Source organism: Ambystoma mexicanum, chromosome 5q (genome assembly GCF_040938575.1).
Source record: "Ambystoma mexicanum isolate Mex_15411 chromosome 5q, UKY_AmexF1_1, whole genome shotgun sequence".
NCBI classification, from domain to species: Eukaryota; Metazoa; Chordata; class Amphibia; order Caudata; family Ambystomatidae; genus Ambystoma; species Ambystoma mexicanum.
The window spans coordinates 800,241,563-800,267,037 of NC_090933.1; positions in this window are offsets into that span (position 1 = coordinate 800,241,563).

Consider the following 25,475-nt stretch of genomic DNA (forward strand, 5'->3'; position numbering starts at 1 on the left):
TTGTCCTGCCCTGGGGCAGTCCAGTACCAAAATGCTAGGCGATTCTCCTCTGAACAAGAGTATCAACAGCAACCCCAGAAACGTGTTTCTCTCTGGTTGGACCTCATCAGGAGGGTGGAGCTGTGCCCCTCAAAGAATAGTGAGCAAGTGGTCCACATCTGGATTCCCCTAGTAACTTGGGGTGAGACCCAAAGTTACTTAAATATGCAAATTAACAAGGGGTGTCCTGGGAGCCCCTTTGCCAGACATTATTCCTGGTTATGTGAGATTTATCCAGAGTCTTTAGCTCACTATCTTTCACAGAGAAGAAATATCCCAAACATATCAGTCTTTGCCCTGCCCTGGGGCAGTCCAGCACCGAAATGGTAGGCAATTCTCCTCTGAACAAAATTATCAACAGCATCCCCAGACACGTGTTTCGGTCTGGTTGGACTTCATCAGTAGGGTGGAGCTGTGCCTCTCTAAGAATAGTGAGCAAGGGGTCCACGTCTGGATTCCCTAGCAAATTAGGGTGAGACCCAAAGTTACTTAAGTATGCAAATAAACAAGGGGGGTCCTGGGAGTCCCTCTGCCAGACATTAGTCCTGGTTATGAGAGACTTACCCAGAGTCTTAAGCTCAATATATTTCACAGAGAAGAAATATCCCAAACATATCAGTCTTTGTCCTGCCCTGGGGCAGTCCAGCACCAAAATGCTAGGCAATTCTCCTCTGAACAAGAGTATCAACAGCATCCCCTGACACGTGTTTCAGTCTGGTCGGACCTCATCAGTAGGGTGGAGCTGTGCCTCTCTACGAATAGTGAGTAAGGGGTCCACGTCTGGATTCCCCTAGTAATTTAGGGTGAGACCCAAAGTTACTTAAATATGCAAATTAACAAGAGGGGTCCTGGGAGTCTAGACATTAGTCCTGGCTATGAGAGACTTACCCAGTGTCTTTAGATCACTATCTTTCACAGAGAAGAAATATCCCAAACATATCAGTCTTTGTCCTGACCTGGGGCAGTCCAGCACTGAAATGATAGGCAATTCTCCTCTGAACAAGAGTACCAACAGCAACCGCAGACACATGTTTCGGTCTGGTTGGACCTCATCAGTAGGGTGGAACTGTGCCTCTCTAAGAATAGGGAGCAAGGGGTCCACGTCTGGATTCCCCTAGTAACTTAAGGTGAGACCCAAAGTTACTTAAGTATTCAAATTAACAAGAGGGGAATCTGGAGTCTCTCTGCCAGACATTAGTCCTGGTTACGAGAGACTTACCCAAAGTCTTTACCTCTCTATCTTTCACAGAGAAGAAATATTCTAAACATATCAGTCGTTGTCCTGCCCTGGGGCAGTCCAGCACCAAAATGCTAGGCGATTCTTCTCTGAACAAAAGTATCAACAGCAACCCCAGAAACGTGTTTCTGTCTGGTTGGACCTCATTAGGAGGGAGGAGCTGTGCCTCTAAAAGAATAGTGAGCAAGGGGTCCACATCTGGATTCCCCTAGTAACTTGGGGTGAGACCCAAAGTTACTTAAATATGAGAATTAACAAGGGGGTCGTGGGAGCCCCTCTGCCAGACATTATTCCTGGTTATGTGAGATTTACAAAGAGTCTTTAGCTCACTATCTTTCACAGGATAGAAATATCCCAAACATATTTCATTCTTTGCCCTGCCCTGGGGCAGTCCAGCACCAAAATGGTAGGCAATTCTCCACTGAACAAGAGTATCAACAGCCACCCCAGACACGTGTTTCGGTCTTGTTGGACCTCATCAGTAGGCTGGAGCTGTGCCTCTCTCAGAATAGTGAGTAAGGGGTCCACGTCTGGATTCCCCTAGTAATTTAGGGTGAGACCAAAGTTACTTAAATACGCAAATTAACAAGAGGGGTAATGGAAGTCCCTCTGCCAGACATTAGTCCTGGCTATGAGAGACTTACCCAGATTCTTTAGATCACTATCTTTCACAGAGAAGAAATATCCCAAACATATCAGTCTTTATCCTGCCCTGGGGCAGTCCAGCACGGAATTGATAGGCAATTCTCCTCTGAACAAGAGTACCATCAGAAACCCCAGACATATGTTTCGGTCTGCTTGGACCTCATCAGTAGGGTGGAGCTGTGCCTCTCTAAGAATAGTGAGCAAGGGGTCCACGTCTGGATCCCCCTAGTAAGTTAGGGTGAGATCCAAAGTTACTTAAATATGCAAATTAACAAGGGGGATCCTGGGAGTCCTCTGCCAGACATTAGTCCTGGTTACGAGAGACTTACTCAGAGTCTTTAGCTCACTATCTTTCACAGAGAAGAAATATCCCAAACATATCAGTCTTTGTCCTGCCCTGGGGCAGTCCAGCACCGAAATGCTAGGCAATTCTTCTCTGAACTAGAAGACCAACAGCAACCCAAGACACATGTTTCGGTCTTGTTGGACCTCATCAGTAGGGTGGAACTGTGCCTCTCTAAGAATAGTGAGCAAGGGGTCCACGTCTGGATTCCCCTAGTAACTTAGGGTGAGACCCAAAGTTACTTAATTATGTAAATTAACAAGGGGGGAATCTGGAGTCCCTCTGCCAGACATTAGTCCTGGTTACGAGAGACTTACCCAAAGTCTTTAGCTCTCTATCTTTCACAAAGAAGAAATATCTTAAATATATCAGTCGTTGACCTGCCCTGGGGCAGTCCAGCACCGAAATGCTAGGCGATTCTCCTCCGAACAAGAGTATCAACAGCAACCCCAGACACGTGTTTCTGTCTGGTTGGACCTCATCAGGAGGGTGGAGCTGTGCCTATCTAAGAGTAGTGAGCAAGGAGTCCACATCTGGATTCCTCTAGTAATTTAGGGTGAGACTCAAAGTACTTAAATATGCAAATAAACAAGGGGGGTCCTGGGAGTCCCTCTGCCAGACATTAGTCCTGGTCATGAGAGACTTACCCAGAGTATTTAGCTCACTATCTTTCACAGAGAAGAAATATCCCAAACATACCAGTCTTTGTCCTGCCCAGGGGCACTCCAGCACCAAAACGCTAGGCAATTCTCCTCTGAACAAGAGTATCAACAGAAACCCCAGACACGTGTTTCAGTCTGGTTGGACCTTATCAGTAAGGTGGAGCTGTGCCTCTCTAAGAATAGTGAGTAAGGGGTCCACGTCTGAATTCCCCTAGTAATTTAGGGTGAGACCCAAAGTTACTTAAATGCGCAAATTAACAAGAGGGGTCCTGGGAGTCCCTCTGCCAGACATTTGTCCTGGCTATGAGAGATTTACCCAGAGTCTTTAGCTCACTATCTTTCACAGAGAAGAAATATCCCAAACATATCAGTCTTTGCCCTGCCCTGGGGCAGTCCAGAACCGAAATGGTAGGCAATTCACCTCTGAACAAGAGTATCAACAGCACCCCCAGACACGTGTTTCAGTCTTGTTGGACCTCATCAGTAGGGTGGAGCTGTGCCTCTCTAAGAATAGTGAGTAAGGGGTCCACGTCTGGATTCCCCTAGTAATTTAGGGTGAGATCCAAAGTTACTTATATATGCAAATTAACAAGGGGCTCCTGGGAGTCCTCTGCCAGACATTAGTCCTGGTTACGAGAGACTTACTCAGAGTCTTTGGCTCACTATTTTTCACAGAAAAGAAATATCCCAAACATATCAGTCTGTGTCCTGCCCTGGGGCAGTCCAGCACGGAAATGCTAGGCAATTCTCCTCTGAACTAGAAGACCAACAGCAACCCCAGACACATGTTTCGGTCTGGTTGGACTTCATCAGTAGGGTGGAGCTGTGCCTCTCTAAGAATAGTGAGCAAGGAGTTCACGTCTGGATTCCACTAGCAAATTAGGGTGAGACCCAAAGTTAGTTAAGTATGCAAATTAACAAGGGGGGATCCTGGGAGTCCCTCTGCCAAACATTAGTCCTGGTTACGAGAGACTTACCCAAAGTCTTTAGCTCTCTATCTTTCACAAAGAAGAAATATCTTAAATATATCAGTCGTTGACCTGCCCTGGGGCAGTCCAGCACCGAAATGCTAGGCGATTCTCCTCCGAACAAGAGTATCAACAGCAACCCCAGACACGTGTTTCTGTCTGGTTGGACCTCATCAGGAGGGTGGAGCTGTGCCTATCTAAGAGTAGTGAGCAAGGAGTCCACATCTGGATTCCTCTAGTAACTTAGGGTGAGACTCAAAGTACTTAAATATGCAAATAAACAAGGGGGGTCCTGGGAGTCCCTCTGCCAGACATTAGTCCTGGTCATGAGAGACTTACCCAGAGTCTTTAGCTCACTATCTTTCACAGAGAAGAAATATCCCAAACACACCAGTCTTTGTCCTGCCCAGGGGCAGTCCAGCACCAAAACGCTAGGCAATTCTCCTCTGAACAAGAGTATCAACAGAAACCCCAGACACGTGTTTCAGTCTGGTTGGACCTTATCAGTAGGGTGGAGCTGTGCCTCTCTAAGAATAGTGAGTAAGGGGTCCACGTCTGGATTCCCCTAGTAATTTAGGGTGAGACCCAAAGTTACTTAAATGCGCAAATTAACAAGACGGGTCCTGGGAGTCCCTCTGCCAGACATTTGTCCTGGCTATGAGAGACTTACCCAGAGTCTTTAGCTCACTATCTTTCACAGAGAAGAAATATCCCAAACATATCAGTCTTTGTCCGGACCTGGGGCAGTCCAGCATTGAAATTATAGGCAATTCTCTTCTGAACAAGAGTACCAACAGAAATCCCAGACATGTGTTTCGGTCTGGTTGGACCTCATTAGTAGGGTGGAGCTGTGCCTCTCTAAGAATAGTGAGCAAGGGGTCCATGTCTGGATTCCCCTAGTAACTTAGGGTGAGACCCAAAGTTACTTAAATATGCAAATTAACAAGGGGGGGTCCTGGGAGTCCTCTGCCAGACATTAGTCCTGGTTACGAGAGACTTACTCAGAGACTTTAGCTCACTATCTTTCACAGAGAAGAAATATCCCAAACATATCAGTCTTTGTCTTGCCCTGGGGCAGTCCAGAACAGAAATGCTAGGCAATTCTCCTCTGAACTAGAAGACCAACAACAACCCCAGACACTTGTTTCGGTTTGGTTGGACCTTATCAATAGGGTGGAACTGTGCCTCTCTAAGAAAAGTGAGCAAGGGTTCCATGTCTGGATTGCCCTAGTAACTTAGGGTGAGACCCAAAGTTACTTAAATATGTAAATTAACAAGGGGGGGTCCTGGGAGTCCCCTGCCAGACATTAGTCCTGGTTACGAGAGACTTACTCAGAGTCTTTAGCTCACTATCTTTCACACAGAAGAAATATCCCAAACACATCAGTCTTTGTCCTGCCCTGGGGCAGTCCAGCACGGAATTGATAGGCAATTCTCCTCTGAACAAGAGTACCATCAGAAACCCCAGACATGTGTTTCGGTCTGGTTGGACCTCATCAGTAGGGTGGAGCAGTGCCTCTCTAAGAATAGTGAGCAAGGGGTCCACGTCTGGATTCCCCTAGTAATTTAGGGTGAGACCCAAAGTTACTTAAATATGCAAATTAACAAGGGGGGTCCTGGGAGTCCTCTGCCAGACATTAGTCCTGGTTACGAGAGACTTACTCAGAGTCTTTAGCTCAGGATCTTTCACAGAGAAGAAATATCCCAAACATATCAGTCTTTCTCCTGCTCTGGGGCAGTCCAGCACCGAAATTCTAGGCAATTCTCCTCTGAACTAGAAGACCAACAGCAACCCCAGACACATGTTTCAGTCTGGTTGGACCTCATCAGTAGGGTGGAGCTGTGCCTCTCTAACAATAGTGAGCAAGTGGTCCAGGTCTGGATTCCCCTAGTAACTTAGGGTGAGACCCAAAGTTACTTAAGTATGCAAATTAACAAGGGGGGAATCTGGAGTCCCTCTGCCAGACATTAGTCCTGGTTACGAGAGAGTTACCCAAAGCCTTTACCTCTCTATCTTTCACAGAGAAGAAATATCCTAAACATATCAGTCGTTGTCCTGCCCTGGGGCAGTGCAGAACCGAAATGGTAGGCAATTCTCCTCTGAACAAGAGTATCAACAGCAAACCCAGACACGTGTTTCGGTCTTGTTGGACCTCATCAGTAGGGTGGAGCTGTGCCTCTATAAGAATAGTGAGTAAGGGGTCCACGTCTGGATTCCCCTAGTAATTTAGGGTGAGATCCAAAGTTACTTAAATATGCAAATTAACAAGGGGGGTCCTGGGAGTCCTCTGCCAGACATTAGTCCTGGTTACGAGAGACTTACTCAGAGTCTTTGGCTCACTATATTTCAAAGAAAAGAAATATCCCAAACATATCAGTCTCTGTCCTGCCCTGGGGCAGTCCAGCACGGAATTGACCATTGCCTCTCTAGGAATAGTGAGCAAATTCTCCTCTGAACAAGAGTACCATCAGAAACCCAAGACACGTGTTTCGGTCAGGTTGGACCTCCTTAGTAGGGTGGAGCTGTGCCTCTCTAAGAATAGTGAGTAAGGGGTCCACGTCTGGATTCCCCTAGTAATTTAGGGTGAGACCCAAAGTTACTTAAATACGCAAATTAACAAGAGGAGTCCTGGGAGTCCCTCTGCCAGACTTTCGTCCTGGTTACGAGAGACTTACCCAAAGTCTTTAGCTCTCTATCTTTCACACAGAATATCCTACACATATCAATATTTGTCCTGCCCTGTGGCAGTCCAGCACCGAAATGCTAGGCAATTCTCCTCTGAACAAGAGTACCTACAGAAACCCCAGACATGTGTCTTGGTCTGGTTGGACATCATCAGTAGGGTGGAGCTGTGCCTCTCTAGGAATAGTGAGCAAGGGGTCCACGTCTTGGTTCCCCTAGTAATTTAGGGTGAGACCCAATGTTACTTAAATATGCAAATTAACAAGGGGGGGTCCTGGGAGTCCTCTGCCAGACATTAGTCCTGGTTACGAGAGACTTACTCAGACACTTTAGATCACTATCTTTCACAGAGAAGAAATATCCCAAACATATCAGTCTTTGTCTTGCACTGGGGCAGTCCAGAACAGAAATGCTAGGAAATTCTCCTCTGAACTAGAAGACCAACAACAACCCCAGACACTTGTTTCGGTTTGGTTGGACCTTATCAATAGGGTGGAACTGTGCCTCTCTAAGAAAAGTGAGCAAGGGGTCCATGTCTGGATTCCTAGTAACTCAGGGTGAGACCCAAAGTTACTTAAATGTGCAAATTAACACGAGGGTCCTCAGAGTCCCTCTGCCAGACATTAGTCCTTGTTACGAGAGGCTTACCCAGAGTCTTTAGCTCACTATCTTTCACACAGAAGAAATATCCCAAACACATCAGTCTTTGTCCTGCCCTGGGGCAGTCCAGCACGGAATTGATAGGCAATTCTCCTCTGAACAAGAGTACCATCAGAAACCCCAGACACGTGTTTCGGTCTGGTTGGACCTCATCAGTTTGGTGGAGCTGTGCCTCTCTAAGAATAGTGAGTAAGGGGTCCACGTCTGGATTCCCCTAGTAATTTAGGGTGAGACCCAAAGTTACTTAAATATGCAAATTAACAAGGGGGGTCCTGGGAGTCCTCTGCCAGACATTAGTCCTGGTTACGAGAGACTTACTCAGAAACTTTAGCTCACGATCTTTCACAGAGAAGAAATATCCCAAACATATCAGTCTTTCTCCTGCTCTGGGGCAGTCCAGCACCGAAATGCTAGGCAATTCTCCTCTGAACTAGAAGACCAACAGCAACCCCAGACACATGTTTCAGTCTGGTTGGACCTCATCAGTAGGGTGGAGCTGTGCCTCTCTAAGAATAGTGAGCAAGTGGTCCAGGTCTGGATTCCCCTAGTAACTTAGGGTGAGACCCAAAGTTACTTAAGTATGCAAATTAACAAGGGGGGAATCTGGAGTCCCTCTGCCAGACATTAGTCCTGGTTACGAGAGACTTACCCAAAGCCTTTACCTCTCTATCTTTTACAGAGAAGAAATATCCTAAACATATCAGTCGTTGTCCTGCCCTGGGGCAGTGCAGCACCAAAATGCTAGGCGATTCTCCTCTGAACAAGAGTTTCAACAGCAACCCCAGAAACGTTTTTCTGTCTGGTTGGACCTCATCAGGAGGGTGGAGCTGTGCCTCTCTAAGAATAGTGAGCAAGGGGTCCATGTCTGGATTGCCCTAGTAACTTAGGGTGAGACCCAAAGTTACTTAAATATGCAAATTAACAAGGGGGGTCCTGGTAGCCCCTCTGCCAGACATTATTCCTGGTTACGAGAGACTTACGCAGAGTCTTTAGCTCACTATCTTTCACAGAAAAGAAATATCGCAAACATATCAGTCTGTGTCCTGCCCTGGGCCAGTCCAGCACCGAAATGCTAGGCAATTCTCCTCTGAACTAGAAGACCAACAGCAACCCCAGACACATGTTTTGGTCTGGTTGGACTTCATCAGTAGGGTGGAGAAGTGCCTCTCTAAGAATAGTGAGCAAGTGGTCCAGGTCTGGATTCCCCTAGTAACTTAGGGTGAGACCCAAAGTTACTTAAGTATGCAAATTAACAAGGGGGGAATCTGGAGTCCCTCTGCCAGACATTAGTCCTGGTTACGAGAGAGTTACCCAAAGCCTTTACCTCTCTATCTTTCACAGAGAAGAAATATCCTAAACATATCAGTCGTTGTCCTGCCCTGGGGCAGTGCAGAACCGAAATGGTAGGCAATTCTCCTCTGAACAAGAGTATCAACAGCAAACCCAGACACGTGTTTCGGTCTTGTTGGACCTCATCAGTAGGGTGGAGCTGTGCCTCTATAAGAATAGTGAGTAAGGGGTCCACGTCTGGATTCCCCTAGTAATTTAGGGTGAGATCCAAAGTTACTTAAATATGCAAATTAACAAGGGGGGTCCTGGGAGTCCTCTGCCAGACATTAGTCCTGGTTACGAGAGACTTACTCAGAGTCTTTGGCTCACTATATTTCAAAGAAAAGAAATATCCCAAACATATCAGTCTCTGTCCTGCCCTGGGGCAGTCCAGCACGGAATTGACCATTGCCTCTCTAGGAATAGTGAGCAAATTCTCCTCTGAACAAGAGTACCATCAGAAACCCAAGACACGTGTTTCGGTCAGGTTGGACCTCCTTAGTAGGGTGGAGCTGTGCCTCTCTAAGAATAGTGAGTAAGGGGTCCACGTCTGGATTCCCCTAGTAATTTAGGGTGAGACCCAAAGTTACTTAAATACGCAAATTAACAAGAGGAGTCCTGGGAGTCCCTCTGCCAGACTTTCGTCCTGGTTACGAGAGACTTACCCAAAGTCTTTAGCTCTCTATCTTTCACACAGAATATCCTACACATATCAATATTTGTCCTGCCCTGTGGCAGTCCAGCACCGAAATGCTAGGCAATTCTCCTCTGAACAAGAGTACCTACAGAAACCCCAGACATGTGTCTTGGTCTGGTTGGACATCATCAGTAGGGTGGAGCTGTGCCTCTCTAGGAATAGTGAGCAAGGGGTCCACGTCTTGGTTCCCCTAGTAATTTAGGGTGAGACCCAATGTTACTTAAATATGCAAATTAACAAGGGGGGGTCCTGGGAGTCCTCTGCCAGACATTAGTCCTGGTTACGAGAGACTTACTCAGACACTTTAGCTCACTATCTTTCACAGAGAAGAAATATCCCAAACATATCAGTCTTTGTCTTGCCCTGGGGCAGTCCAGAACAGAAATGCTAGGAAATTCTCCTCTGAACTAGAAGACCAACAACAACCCCAGACACTTGTTTCGGTTTGGTTGGACCTTATCAATAGGGTGGAACTGTGCCTCTCTAAGAAAAGTGAGCAAGGGGTCCATGTCTGGATTCCTAGTAACTCAGGGTGAGACCCAAAGTTACTTAAATGTGCAAATTAACACGAGGGTCCTCAGAGTCCCTCTGCCAGACATTAGTCCTTGTTACGAGAGGCTTACCCAGAGTCTTTAGCTCACTATCTTTCACACAGAAGAAATATCCCAAACACATCAGTCTTTGTCCTGCCCTGGGGCAGTCCAGCACGGAATTGATAGGCAATTCTCCTCTGAACAAGAGTACCATCAGAAACCCCAGACACGTGTTTCGGTCTGGTTGGACCTCATCAGTTTGGTGGAGCTGTGCCTCTCTAAGAATAGTGAGTAAGGGGTCCACGTCTGGATTCCCCTAGTAATTTAGGGTGAGACCCAAAGTTACTTAAATATGCAAATTAACAAGGGGGGTCCTGGGAGTCCTCTGCCAGACATTAGTCCTGGTTACGAGAGACTTACTCAGAAACTTTAGCTCACGATCTTTCACAGAGAAGAAATATCCCAAACATATCAGTCTTTCTCCTGCTCTGGGGCAGTCCAGCACCGAAATGCTAGGCAATTCTCCTCTGAACTAGAAGACCAACAGCAACCCCAGACACATGTTTCAGTCTGGTTGGACCTCATCAGTAGGGTGGAGCTGTGCCTCTCTAAGAATAGTGAGCAAGTGGTCCAGGTCTGGATTCCCCTAGTAACTTAGGGTGAGACCCAAAGTTACTTAAGTATGCAAATTAACAAGGGGGGAATCTGGAGTCCCTCTGCCAGACATTAGTCCTGGTTACGAGAGACTTACCCAAAGCCTTTACCTCTCTATCTTTTACAGAGAAGAAATATCCTAAACATATCAGTCGTTGTCCTGCCCTGGGGCAGTGCAGCACCAAAATGCTAGGCGATTCTCCTCTGAACAAGAGTATCAACAGCAACCCCAGAAACGTTTTTCTGTCTGGTTGGACCTCATCAGGAGGGTGGAGCTGTGCCTCTCTAAGAATAGTGAGCAAGGGGTCCATGTCTGGATTGCCCTAGTAACTTAGGGTGAGACCCAAAGTTACTTAAATATGCAAATTAACAAGGGGGGTCCTGGTAGCCCCTCTGCCAGACATTATTCCTGGTTACGAGAGACTTACGCAGAGTCTTTAGCTCACTATCTTTCACAGAAAAGAAATATCGCAAACATATCAGTCTGTGTCCTGCCCTGGGCCAGTCCAGCACCGAAATGCTAGGCAATTCTCCTCTGAACTAGAAGACCAACAGCAACCCCAGACACATGTTTTGGTCTGGTTGGACTTCATCAGTAGGGTGGAGAAGTGCCTCTCTAAGAATAGTGAGCAAGGGGTCCACGTCTGGATTCCCCTAGCAAATTAGGGTGAGACCCAAAGTTACTTAAGTATGCAAATTAACAAGGGGGGATCCTGGGAGTCCCTCTGCCAGACATTAGTCCTGGTTACGAGAGACTTACCCAAAGTCTTTAGCTCTCTATCTTTCACAAAGAAGAAATATCCTAAATATATCAGTCGTTGACCTGCCCTGGGACAGTCCAGCACCGAAATGCTAGGCGATTCTCCTCCAAACAAGAGTATCAACAGCAACCCCAGACACGTGTTTCTGTCTGGTTGGACCTCATCAGGAGGGTGGAGCTGTGCCTCTCTAAGAATAGTGAGTAAGGGGTCCACGTCTGGATTCCCCTAGTAATTTAAGGTGAGACCCAAAGTTACTTAAATAGGCATATTAACAAGAGGGGTCCTGTGAGTCCCTCTGCCAGACATTAGTCGTGGCTATGAGAGACTTACCCAGAGTCTTTAGCTCACTATCTTTCACAGAGAAGAAATATCCTAAACATATCAGTCTTTGCCCTGCCCTGAGGGCAGTCTAGCACCGAAATGGTAGGCAATTCTCCTCTGAACAAGACTATCAACAGCAACCCCAGACACGTGTTTTGGTCTTGTTGGATCTCATCAGCAGTGTGGAGCTGTGCCTCTCTAAGAATAGTGAGTAAGGGGTCCATGTCTGGATTCCCCTAGCAAATTAGGGTGAGACCCAAAGTTACTTAAGTATGCAAATTAACAAGGGGGAATCCTGGGAGTCCCTCTGCCAGACATTATTCCTGGTTATGTGAGACTTACCCAGAGTCTTTAGCTCACTATCTTTCACAAAGAAGAAATATCCGAAACATATCAGTCTTTGCCCTGTCCTGGGGCAGTCCAGCAACGAAATGGTAGGCAATTCTCTTCTGAACAAGAGTATCAACAGCAACCCCAGACACGTGTTTCGGTCTGGTTGGATCTCATCAGCAGTGTGGAGCTGTGCCTCTCTAAGAATAGTGAGTAAGGGGTCCATGTCTGGATTCCCCTTGTAACTTAGGGTGAGACCCAAAGTTACTTAAATATGCAAATTGACAAGGGGCTCCTGGGAGTCCCTCTGCCAGACATTAGTGCTGGTTACGAGAGACTTACCCAGAGTCTTTAGCTCACTATCTTTCACAGAGAAGAAATATCCAAAACACATCAGTCTTTGTCCTGCCCTGGGGCAGTCCAGCACGGAATTGATAGGCAATTCTCCTCTGAACAAGAGTACCATCAGAAACCCCAGACACGTGTTTCGGTCTGGTTGGACCTCATCAGTAGGGTGGAGCTGTGCCTCTCTAAGAATAGTGAGCAAGGGGTCCACGTCTGGATTCCCCTAGTAATTTAGGGTGAGACCCAAAGTTACTTAAATATGCAAATTAACAAGGGGGGTCCTGGGAGTCCTCTGCCAGACATTAGTCCTGGTTACGAGAGACTTACTCAGAGTCTTTAGCTCACGATCTTTCACAGAGAAGAAATATCCCAAACATATCAGTCTTTCTCCTGCTCTGGGGCAGTCCAGCACCGAAATTCTAGGAATTCTCCTCTGAACTAGAAGACCAAAAGCAACCCCAGACACATGTTTCAGTCTGGTTGGACCTCATCAGTAGGGTGGAGCTGTGCCTCTCTAAGAATAGTGAGCAAGTGGTCCAGGTCTGGATTCCCCTAGTAACTTAGGATGAGACCCAAAGTTACTTAAGTATGAAAATTAACAAGGGGGGAATCTGGAGTCCCTCTGCCAGACATTAGTCCTGGTTACGAGAGACTTAACCAAAGCCTTTACCTCTCTATCTTTCACAGAGAAGAAATATCCTAAACATATCAGTCGTTGTCCTGCCCTGGGGCAGTGCAGCACCAAAATGCTAGGCGATGCTCCTCTGAACAAGAGTATCAACAGCATCCCCAGAAACGTGTTTCTGTCAGGTTGGACCTCATCAGGAGGGTGGAGCTGTGCCTCTCAAAGAATAGTGAGCAAGGGGTCCACATCTGGATTCCCCTAGTAACTTGGGGTGAGACCCAAAGTTACTTAAATATGCAAATTAACAAGGGGGGGTCCTGGGAGCCCCTCTGCCAGACATTATTCCTGGTTATGTGAGACTTACCCAGAGTCTTTAGCTCACTATCTTTCACAGAGAAGAAATATCCGAAACATATCAGTTTTTGCCCTGTCCTGGGGCAGTCCAGCAACGAAATAGTAGGCAATTCTCTTCTGAACAAGAGTATCAACAGCAACCCCAGACACGTGTTTCGGTCTTGTTGGATCTCATCAGCAGTGTGGAGCTGTGCCTCTCTAAGAATAGTGAGTAAGGGGTCCATGTCTGGATTCCCCTTGTAATTTAGGGTGAGACCCAAAGTTACTTAAATATGCAAATTAACAAGGGGGGTCCTGGGAGTCCTCTGCCAGGCATTAGTCCTGGTTACGAGAGACTTGCGCAGAGTCTTTAGCTCACTATCTTTCACAGAAAAGAAATATCGCAAACATATCAGTCTGTGTCCTGCCCTGGGCCAGTCCAGCACCGAAATGCTAGGCAATTCTCCTCTGAACTAGAAGACCAACAGCAACCCCAGACACATGTTTTGGTCTGGTTGGACTTCATCAGTAGGGTGGAGAAGTGCCTCTCTAAGAATAGTGAGCAAGGGGTCCACGTCTGGATTCCCCTAGCAAATTAGGGTGAGACCCAAAGTTACTTAAGTATGCAAATTAACAAGGGGGGATCCTGGGAGTCCCTCTGCCAGACATTAGTCCTGGTTACGAGAGACTTACCCAAAGTCTTTAGCTCTCTATCTTTCACAAAGAAGAAATATCCTAAATATATCAGTCGTTGACCTGCCCTGGGGCAGTCCAGCACCGAAATGCTAGGCGATTCTCCTCCAAACAAGAGTATCAACAGCAACCCCAGACACGTGTTTCTGTCTGGTTGGACCTCATCAGGAGGGTGGAGCTGTGCCTCTCTAAGAATAGTGAGTAAGGGGTCCACGTCTGGATTCCCCTAGTAATTTAGGGTGAGACCCAAAGTTACTTAAATAGGCATATTAACAAGAGGGGTCCTGTGAGTCCCTCTGCCAGACATTAGTCCTGGCTATGAGAGACTTACCCAGAGTCTTTAGCTCACTATCTTTCACAGAGAAGAAATATCCTAAACATATCAGTCTTTGCCCTGCCCTGGGGCAGTCTAGCACCGAAATGCTAGGCAATTCTCCTCTGAACTAGAAGACCAACAACAACCCCAGACACTTGTTTCGGTTTGGTTGGACCTTATCAATAGGGTGGAACTGTGCCTCTCTAAGAAAAGTGAGCAAGGGGTCCATGTCTGGATTGCCCTAGTAACTTAGGGTGAGACCCAAAGTTACTTAAATGTGCAAATTAACAAGAGGGGTCCTGGGAGTCCCTCTGCCAGACATTAGTCCTGGCTATGAGAGACTTACCCAGAGTCTTTTGCCCACTATCTTTCACAGAGAAGAAATATCCCAAACATATCAGTCTTTGTCCTGACCTGGGGCAGTCCAGCACTGAAATGATAGGCAATTCTCCTCTGAACAAGAGTACCAACAGAAATCCCAGACATGTGTTTCGGTCTGGTTGGACCTCATTAGTAGGGTGGAGCTGTGCCTCTCTAAGAATAGTGAGCAAGGGGTCCATGTCTGGATTCCCCTAGTAACTTAGGGTGAGACCCAAAGTTACTTAAATATGCAAATTAACAAGGGGGGATCCTAGGATTGCCTCTGCCAGACATTTGTCCTGGTTACCAGAGACTTACCCAAAGTCTTTAGCTCTCCATCTTTCACAAAGAAGAAATATCCTACACATATCAATCTTTGTCCTGCCCTGTGGCAGTCCAGCACTGAAATGCTAGGCAATTCTGCTCTGAACAAGAGTACCTACAGCAACCCCAGACACGTGTCTTGGTCTGGTTGGACATCATCAGTAGGGTGGAGCTGTGCCTCTCTAAGAATAGTCAGCAAGGGGTCCATGTCTGGATTCCCCTAGTAACTTAGGGTGAGAGCCAAAGTTATTTAAATATGCAAATTAACAAGGGGGGTCCTGGGAGTCCTCTGCATATATTAGTCCTGGTTATGAGAGACTTACTCAGAGTCTTTAGCTCACCATCTTTCACAGAGAAGACATATCCCAAACATATTAGTCTTTGTCCTTCCCTGTGGCAGTCCAGCACCGAAATGCTAGGCAATTTTCCTCTGAACTAGAAGACCAACAGCATCCCCAGACACATGTTTAGTTCTGGTTGGACTTCATCAGTAGGGTGGAGCTGTGCCTCTCTAGAAATAGTGAGCAAGGGGTCCATGTCTGGATTCCGAGTTACTCAGGTTGAGACCCAAAGTTACTTAAATGTGCAAATTAACACGAGGTCCTCAGAGTCCCTCTGCCAGACATTAGTCCTGGTTACGAGAGACTTACCCAGAGTCTTTAGCTCACTATCTTTCACACAGAAGAAATATCCCAAACATATCAGTCTCTGTCCTGCCCTGGGGCAGTCCATCACGGAATCGATAGGCAATTCTCCTCTGAACAAGAGTACCATCAGAAACCCAAGACACGTGTTTCGGTCAGGTTGGACCTCCTTAGTAGGGTGGAGCTGTGCCTCTCTAAGAATAGTGAGTAAGGGGTCCACGTCTGGATTCCCCTAGTAATTTAGGGTGAGACCCAAAGTTACTTAAATACGCAAATTAACAAGAGGAGTCCTGGGAGTCCCTCTGCCAGACTTTAGTCCTGGTTACGAGAGACTTACCCAAAGTCTTTAGCTCTCTATCTTTCACACAGAATATCCTACACATATCAATATTTGTCCTGCCCTGGGGCAGTCCAGCACGGAATCGATAGGCAATTCTCCTCTGAACAAGAGTACCTACAGAAACCCCAGACATGTGTCTTGGTCTGGTTGGACATCATCAGTAGTGTGGAGCTGTGCCTCTCTAGGAATAGTGAGCAAGGGGTCCACGTCTTGGTTCCCCTAGTAACTTAGGGTGAGACCCAAAGTTACTTAAATATGCAAATTAACAAGGGGGGTCCTGGGAGTCCTCTGCATACATTAGTCCTGGTTACGAGAGCCTTACTCAGAGTCTTTAGCTCACCATCTTTCACAGAGAAGAGATATCCCAAACATATCAGTCTTTGTCCTGCCCTGGGGCAGTCCAGCACGGAAATGCTAGGCAATTCTCCTCTGAACTGGAAGACCAACAGCATCCCCAGACACATGTTTCGTTCTGGTTGGACTTCATCAGTCGGGTGGAGCTGTGCATCTCTAGAAACAGTAAGCAAGGGGTCCATGTCTGGATTCCTAGTAACTCAGGGTGAGACCCAAAGTTACTTAAATGTGCAAATTAACACGAGGGTCCTCGGAGTCCCTCTGCCAGACATTAGTCCTGGTTACGAGAGGCTTACCCAGAGTCTTTAGCTCACTATCTTTCACAAAGAAGAAATATCCCAAACACATCAGTCTTTGTCCTGCCCTGGGGCAGTCCAGCACGGAATTGATAGGCAATTCTCCTCTGAACAAGAGTACCATCAGAAACCCCAGACACGTGATTCGGTCTGGTTGGACCTCATCAGTAGGGTGGAGCTGTGCCTCCCTAAGAATAGTGAGCAAGGGGTCCACGTCTGGATTCCCCTAGTAATTTAGGGTGAGACCCAAAGTTACTTAAATATGCAAATTAACAAGGGGGGTCCTGGGAGTCCTCTGCCAGACATTAGTCCTGGTTACGAGAGACTTACTCAGAGTCTTTAGCTCACGATCTTTCACAGAGAAGAAATATCCCAAACATATCAGTCTTTCTCTTGCTCTGGGGCAGTCCAGCACCGAAATGCTAGGCAATTCTCCTCTGAATTAGAAGACCAACAGCAACCCCAGACACATGTTTCAGTCTGGTTGGACCTCATCAGTAGGGTGGAGCTGTGCCTCTCTAAGAATAGTGAGCAAGTGGTCCAGGTCTGGATTCCCCTAGTAACTTAGGGTGAGACCCAAAGTTACTTAATTATGCAAATTAACAAGGGGGGAATCTGGAGTCCCTCTGCCAGACATTAGTCCTGGTTACGAGAGACTTACCCAAAGCCTTTACCTCTCTATCTTTCACAGAGAAGAAATATCCTAAACATATCAGTCGTTGTCCTGCCCTGGGGCAGTGCAGCACCAAAATGCTAGGCGATTCTCCTCTGAACAAGAGTATCAACAGCAACCCCAGAAACGTTTTTCTGTCTGGTTGGACCTCATCAGGAGGGTGGAGATGTGCCTCTCTAAGAATAGTGAGCAAGGGGTCCATGTCTGGATTGCCCTAGTAACTTAGGGTGAGACCCAAAGTTACTTAAATATGCAAATTAACAAGGGGGGTCCTGGGAGCCCCTCTGCCAGACATTATTCCTGGTTATGTGAGACTTACCCAGAGTCTTTAGCTCACTATCTTTCACAAAGAAGAAATATCCGAAACATATCAGTCTTTGCCTTGTCCTGGGGCAGTCCAGCAACGAAATGGTAGGCAATTCTCTTCTGAACAAGAGTATCAACAGCAACCCCAGACACGTGTTTCGGTCTTGTTGGATCTCATCAGCAGTGTGGAGCTGTGCCTCTCTAAGAATAGTGAGTAAGGGGTCCATGTCTGGATTCCCCTTGTAATTTAGGGTGAGACCCAAAGTTACTTAAATATGCAAATTAACAAGGGGGGTCCTGGGAGTCCTCTGCCAGACATTAGTCCTGGTTACGAGAGACTTACGCAGAGTCTTTAGCTCACTATCTTTCACAGAAAAGAAATATCGCAAACATATCAGTCTGTGTCCTGCCCTGGGCCAGTCCAGCACCGAAATGCTAGGCAATTCTCCTCTGAACTAGAAGACCAACAGTAACCCCAGACACATGTTTTGGTCTGGTTGGACTTTATCAGTAGGGTGGAGAAGTGCCTCCCTAAGAATAGTGAGCAAGGGGTCCACGTCTGTATTCCCCTAGCAAATTAGGGTGAGACCTAAAGTTACTTAAGTATGCAAATTAACAAGGGGGGATCCTGGGAGTCCCTCTGCCAGACATTAGTCCTGGTTACGAGAGACTTCCCCAAAGTCTTTAGCTCTCTATCTTTCACAAAGAAGAAATATCCTAAATATATCAGTCGTTGACCTGCCCTGGGGCAGTCCAGCACCGAAATGCTAGGCGATTCTCCTCCAAACAAGTGTATCAACAGCACCCCCAGACACGTGTTTCTGTCTGGTTGGACCTCATCAGGAGGGTGGAGCTGTGCCTCTCTAAGAATAGTGAGTAAGGGGTCCACGTCTGGATTCCCCTAGTAATTTAGGGTGAGACCCAAAGTTACTTAAATAGGCATATTAACAAGAGGGGTCCTGTGAGTCCCTCTGCCAGACATTAGTCCTGGCTATGAGAGACTTACCCAGAGTCTTTAGCTCACTATCTTTCACAGAGAAGAAATATCCTAAACATGTCAGTCTTTGCCCTGCCCTGAGGGCAGTCTAGCACCGAAATGGTAGGCAATTCTCCTCTGAACAAGACTATCAACAGCAACCCCAGACACGTGTTTTGGTCTTGTTGGATCTCATCAGCAGTGTGGAGCTGTGCCTCTCTAATAATAGTGAGTAAGGGGTCCATGTCTGGATTCCCCTAGCAAATTAGGGTGAGACCCAAAGTTACTTAAGTATGCAAATTAACAAGGGGGGATCCTGGGAGTCCCTCTGCCAGACATTAGTCCTGGTTACGAGAGACTTACCAAAGTCTTTAGCTCTCTATCTTTCACAAAGAAGAAATATCCTAAATATATCAGTCGTTGACCTGCCCTGGGGCAGTCCAGCACCAAAATGCTAGGCGATTCTCCTCCAAACAAGAGTATCAACAGCAACCCCAGACACGTGTTTCTGTCTGGTTGGACCTCATCAGGAGGGTGGAGGTGTGCCTCTCTAAGAATAGTGAGTAAGGGGTCCACGTCTGGATTCCCCTAGTAATTTAGGGTGAGACCCAAAGTTACTTAAATAGGCATATTAACAAGAGGGGTCCTGTGAGTCCCTCTGCCAGACATTAGTCCTGGCTGTGAGAGACTTACCCAGAGTCTTTAGCTCACTATCTTTCACAGAGAAGAAATATCCTAAACATATCAGTCTTTGCCCTGCCCTGGGGCAGTCTAGCACCGAAATGCTAGGCAATTCTCCTCTGAACAAGACTACCAACAGCAACCCCAGGGACGTGTTTCGGTCTGGTTGGACCTCATCAGAAGGATGGAGCTGTGCCTCTCTAAGAATTGTGAGCAAGGGGTCAGCGTCTGGATTCACCTTGTAACTTAGGGTGAGACCCAAAGTTACTTAAATATGCAAATTGACAAGGGGCTCCTGGGAGTCCCTCTGCCAGACATTAGTGCTGGTTACGAGAGACTTACCCAGAGTCTTTAGCTCACTATCTTTCACAGAGAAGAAATATCCCAAACACATCAGTCTTTGTCCTGCCCTGGGGCAGTCCAGCACGGAATTGATAGGCAATTCTCCTCTGAACAAGAGTACCATCAGAAACCCCAGACACGTGTTTCGGTCTGGTTGGACCTCATCAGTAGGGTGGAGCTGTGCCTCTCTAAGAATAGTGAGCAAGGGGTCCACGTCTGGATTCCCCCAGTAATTTAGGGTGAGACCCAAAGTTACTTAAATATGCAAATTAACAAGGGGGTCCTGGGAGTCCTCTGCCAGACATTAGTCCTGGTTACGAGAGACTTACTCAGAGTCTTTAGCTCACGATCTTTCACAGAGAAGAAATATCCCAAACATATCAGTCTTTCTCCTGCTCTGGGGCAGTCCAGCACCGAAATTCTAGGCAATTCTCCTCTGAACTAGGAGACCAACAGCAACCCCAGACACATGTTTCAGTCTGGTTGGACCTCATCAGTAGGGTGGAGCTGTGCCTCTCTAAGAATAGTAAGCAAGTGGTCCAAGTCTGGATTCCCCTAGTAACTTAGGGTGAGACCCAAAGTTACTTAAGTATGCAAATTAACAAGGGGGGAATCTGGAGTCCCTCTGCCAGACATTAGTCCTGGTTACGAGAGACTTACCCAAAGCCTTTACCTCTCTATCTTTCACAGAGAAGAAATATCCTAAACATATCAGTCGTTGTCCTGCCCTGGGGCAGTGCAGCACCAAAATGCTAGGTGATTCTCCTCTGAACAAGAGTATCAACAGAAACCCCAGAAACGTGTTTCTGTCTGGTTGGACCTCATCAGGAGGGTGGAGCTGTGCCTCTCAAAGAATAGTGAGCAAGGGGTCCACATCTGGATTCCCCTAGTAACTTGGGATGAGACCCAAAGTTACTTAAACATGCAAATTAACAAGGGGGGTCCTGGGAGCCCCTCCGCCAGACATTATTCCTGGTTATGTGAGACTTACCCAGAGTCTTTAGCTCACTATCTTTCACAGAGAAGAAATATCCGAAACATATCAGTCTTTGCCCTGTCCTGGGGCAGTCCAGCAACGAAATGGTAGGCAATTCTCTTCTGAACAAGAGTATCAACAGCAACCCCAGACACGTGTTTCGGTCTTGTTGGATCTCATCAGCAGTGTGGAGCTGTGCCTCTCTAAGAATAGTGAGTAAGGGGTCCATGTCTGGATTCCCCTTGTAATTTAGGGTGAGACCCAAAGTTACTTAAATATGCAAATTAACAAGGGGGGTCCTGGGAGTCCTCTGCCAGACATTAGTCCTGGTTACGAGAGACTTGCGCAGAGTCTTTAGCTCACTATCTTTCACAGAAAAGAAATATCGCAAACATATCAGTCTGTGTCCTGCCCTGGGCCAGTCCAGCACCGAAATGCTAGGCAATTCTCCTCTGAACTAGAAGACCAACAGCAACCCCAGACACATGTTTTGGTCTGGTTGGACTTCATCAGTAGGGTGGAGAAGTTCCTCTCTAAGAATAGTGAGCAAGGGGCCCATGTCTGGATTCCCCTAGCAAATTAGGGTGAGACCCAAAGTTACTTAAGTATGCAAATTAACAAGGGGGGATCCTGGGAGTCCCTCTGCCAGACATTAGTCCTGGTTACGAGAGACTTACCCAAAGTCTTTAGCTCTCTATCTTTCACAAAGAAGAAATATCCTAAATATATCAGTCGTTGACCTGCCCTGGGGCAGTCCAGCACCGAAATGCTAGGCGATTCTCCTCCAAACAAGAGTATCAACAGCAACCCCAGACACGTGTTTCTGTCTGGTTGGACCTCATCAGGAGGGTGGAGCTGTGCCTCTCTAAGAATAGTGAGTAAGGGGTCCACGTCTGGATTCCCCTAGTAATTTAGGGTGAGACCCAAAGTTACTTAAATAGCCATATTAACAAGAGGGGTCCTGTGAGTCCCTCTGCCAGACATTAGTCCTGGCTATGAGAGACTTACCCATAGTCTTTAGCTCACTATCTTTCACAGAGAAGACATATCCTAAACATATCAGTCTTTGCCCTGCCCTGGGGCAGTCTATCACTGAAATGCTAGGCAATTCTCCTCTGAACAATACTACCAACAGCAACCCCAGAGACGTGTTTCGGTCTGGTTGGACCTCATCAGAAGGATGGAGCTGTGCCTCTCTAAGAATAGTGAGCAAGGGGTCAGCGTCTGGATTCCCCATGTAACTTAGGGTGAGACCCAAAGTTACTTAAATATGCAAATTGACAAGGGGCTCCTGGGAGTCCCTCTGCCAGACATTAGTGCTGGTTACGAGAGACTTACCCAGAGTCTTTAGCTCACTATCTTTCACAGAGAAGAAATATCCCAAACATATCAGTCTTTGTCCTGCCCTGGGGCAGTCCAGCACCGAACTGCTAGGCAATTCTCCATTGAACAAGACTACCAACAGCAACCCCAGACATGTGCTTTGGTCTGGTTGGACCTCATCAGTAGACTGCCAAAACTCTGGACAGATCACATGATGACCAGCCCCAAAATCCAACCCTGGTACTTTAAAGGAAGATTATTGCTTTTAAAATTCCAAACTCTGAAGGCCTCCCAGACAATCGACCTTTTGGAACTAATGAAATGCTTTGCAATCAAAAGAGGCCTGCCAGCTAACCATATATATATATATTTGTCTTGAGACTGTTTTTTCTTGTGAAGAAACACCAGGAACTCAGTAGTTTCTCAAAAAACTGTCCTCTTTATTTATAGACCATGCACAACACATGACTATTAGTAAAAACAACCTGAAGTGTGGTGCTCCAAAAATGTATGGCCCCAATTGACGCGTTTCGCGGTTACCTCACCGCTTGTTCACAACAAGTGATCCATACAATCAATGCTGTTTAAAAACACCCCATGTGACAGGAAGTTTAACATGGAAAAAAGACTGAGTGGCCAAATGTTTTAAAAATCGGCCATCTTGGAACTTGTTAATTGATTCGCTAGTAGTTGATGTCACGTTTACATTTAAAATTCGCATTCGAAAACCCACTATTTATGTGTTCATGCCATTACATATTGATCATCATGAAAACAGTATAAAGTGCAATATGCAAACAGTTCATTAAAGTGCCTAGTGCCTTTGGAGCTTCCCAACCTCATATAATTGAGTGGGCTCTGCCCATGTGCAAATACTGCAATATTAAAGTGCAAATTGGTATTATTGAAGTGCATCATGCTACTGTATTCATACATAAAATGCTTAGTGCATCCATGCTGTCTATCGATTCACATTATTTAATTTCTAGCATAATCATAGTGGGTTCCGGGAGATATTTCTACCTTGACCCCATCAGCAAAATTAAAAATTAAGGTGTAACACACAGCATATGATCACTAATCTTGTGTACCTGTATCATGGTCTATATAGAATGCCAGTCTTTTTACATTTAGCCATATTTAAACATCTTAGTAGAATTCCAGCCGGTAACATCGAGGCATCGTATAGTATCATTTTCACTTTTTTATAGGTGTAAAAGACATAATGTCTGCAATTAGTGACACTTAGTTAAAGGCATGTCTAGTAAAAAAACATATTTAAAAAATAGATAGGCAACATAAAAAAAACAATCCTAGCATTCTCTTTTTTAAAACTTCCTATGTAAAATTTTGAGCTATTCAAGCTCAAAATTCGCAAAAGCAAGCACATGGGTGCATCCATTTTGTGAAATGGATGCCCTCCTGTGCTGGCTTTTGCTTTTGCGGCACTAATGAAGGAAAAGCCAGCCAGCTGTAGTAAACAAAAGCTACCGCTGGGTGGCTTTCCCTTCATTAGTGCTGTATGCGGAGGACGGGGACCGGAGACCAGAGCAGGAAAGCTGCAGCTGAATCTCGGTAAGTGCTATTTATTTAAAAAAAAAATAAGCACTAGCTGCGTTTTTTTTCTAAGTTTTCTGGGCTGGAGGAGCCCGGAAAACTTAGAAATAAAATTGCAGCTTTAAAATGTTGTATTTATGTTTGCGGTCGCTTTTGAAGCATACTAGAATTGATTAAAATTATTGTTAATACAAATAAAATTCATTATTAAACATATTTCAAGAACCTATATGGGTATTGGATAGTCAATTCATGCTGATGTTTTCAAGATGTTCGTACTTCGTGAACAATAGACTGTAAACCGTTCTCAATGTTGGAATCTACCAGCTCCTCTTACCAAAATGCACTGTAGGCATCACCTTTCCTTATCGTTAAAAAATGTCCTGACACATGACTCACCAATAAAAACATTATTTAAGAATCACCCTGAGTGCATACAACTGAGAGAGAAGGTCCCATACTTGGCCTTCATGTTGGACAGCTGCCTTTTATCTCAAACCATGATGTTTTGGGAAGAGAAAGAGAGAAAGGTATATATATATATATATATATATATATATATATATATATATATATATATATATATATATATACATATATATATATATATATATATGTATATATATATATATATATATATATATATATATATATATATATATATATATATATATATAAGAAGAGAAAAGAATAACAAGATGAAAGGAAAGACACATAGAAAGGAGGAGAGTACAGAATAAAATAGAATAGGATGAAATAATAATGGAATGGAAATAGTAATAGAAATAGTGTCAGCCATATGGGCATGAACATATGCCCTCTCTACAGGACATAAAGTGAGAGGTTAAGAGATCCGAAGAACACACTATTGAGCTGATAAGGAATATTCTAGATTGACTTAGTGACACAATTCTACCCTCCCAAAAATGTATACATTTCCTCGTCCATGTTATGGCCGAATGGATGTTTTGTTTCGAAGTCTAATATGCAACATGTCTCTTTCTTATGAAGTCTTTTTTCACGGTCACCTCCTCTTGGTTCTTTGTCAATCTTGTGAATGCCAAAGAAATAGAAACTCTGCAAGTTATTGGCATGATGGTCCTTAAAGTGTTTGGCCATTGGGTAATTTGGGTCTTGGTGTCGGATAGCCCTTACGTGTTGCTGAATCCGTATCTTCAGCTTGCATTTGGTGATGCCTATATACCATTTCTGGTAGGTGCATCCCAATGCATACACCACATACTCTGTCTCACACGTAATTGCATCCATTATCTTGATTGTGTTTCCCAAAATTGGATGCTTGTAGGTTGTACAGTTTTTGGCATACCTGCAAATGTTGCATTTTGTACATTTATAGAAACCCAATTTTTGTGTAGAAAGCCACATCCCTTTTGTCGGGGTTGCATCATTACTCATAAAACTTTAGACCAGGGTGTCCTTCAAAGAGCAGTTACGTCGGAGACTTATTTCTGGGTACAGTTTCAGATTGCTGGCAAGGTCTTTATCGGCCAAGAGAATCTTCCAATGTCTCTGAAGTATACATTTGATTTCGTGTGTTTCATTGTCAAACGTTAAAATCAATCTTGTTGTTTCTTTATCTGTTTTGGCTAATGTTTTGGATCCTGTGAGAAGGTTTGATCTTTCCTGCTTCCTAGCTTTTATATAAGCTTTTTCAATGACCTTCTTTGGATAGCATTGCTCAGAAAATCCATTTGCTGCAATTTTGCTTTCTTGGTCATAGCCCCTGAATGTCAAGCTATTCCTTCTGATCCTTATGAATTCACCATAAGGTATGCTCCAAATTAGAGTTTTACAGTGGCCACTTGTTGCATGCAAAGGTGTAATAGTTCCAGTTGGTTTTCTGTGCAATTCTGTTGTCACAATATGATCCACAATTCTAACATTCACATCTAAAAAGTTTAAAAAAGTACAACTATGTGTCTCTGTGAATTTAAGATTGTGTTCATTATCATTAAGGAGCTTTACAAAATTGACCCATGCTTTCTCTGACCCCTTCCAAATTATAAAAAGGTTATCAATGTATCTTAGCCAAAGTACAACATTCTCAGTAAACATATGATTTTGGTCAGCCAGACATCGGAAGCCTCCCAAGCTCCCATTGTAAGATTGGCATACGATGGGGCAAATG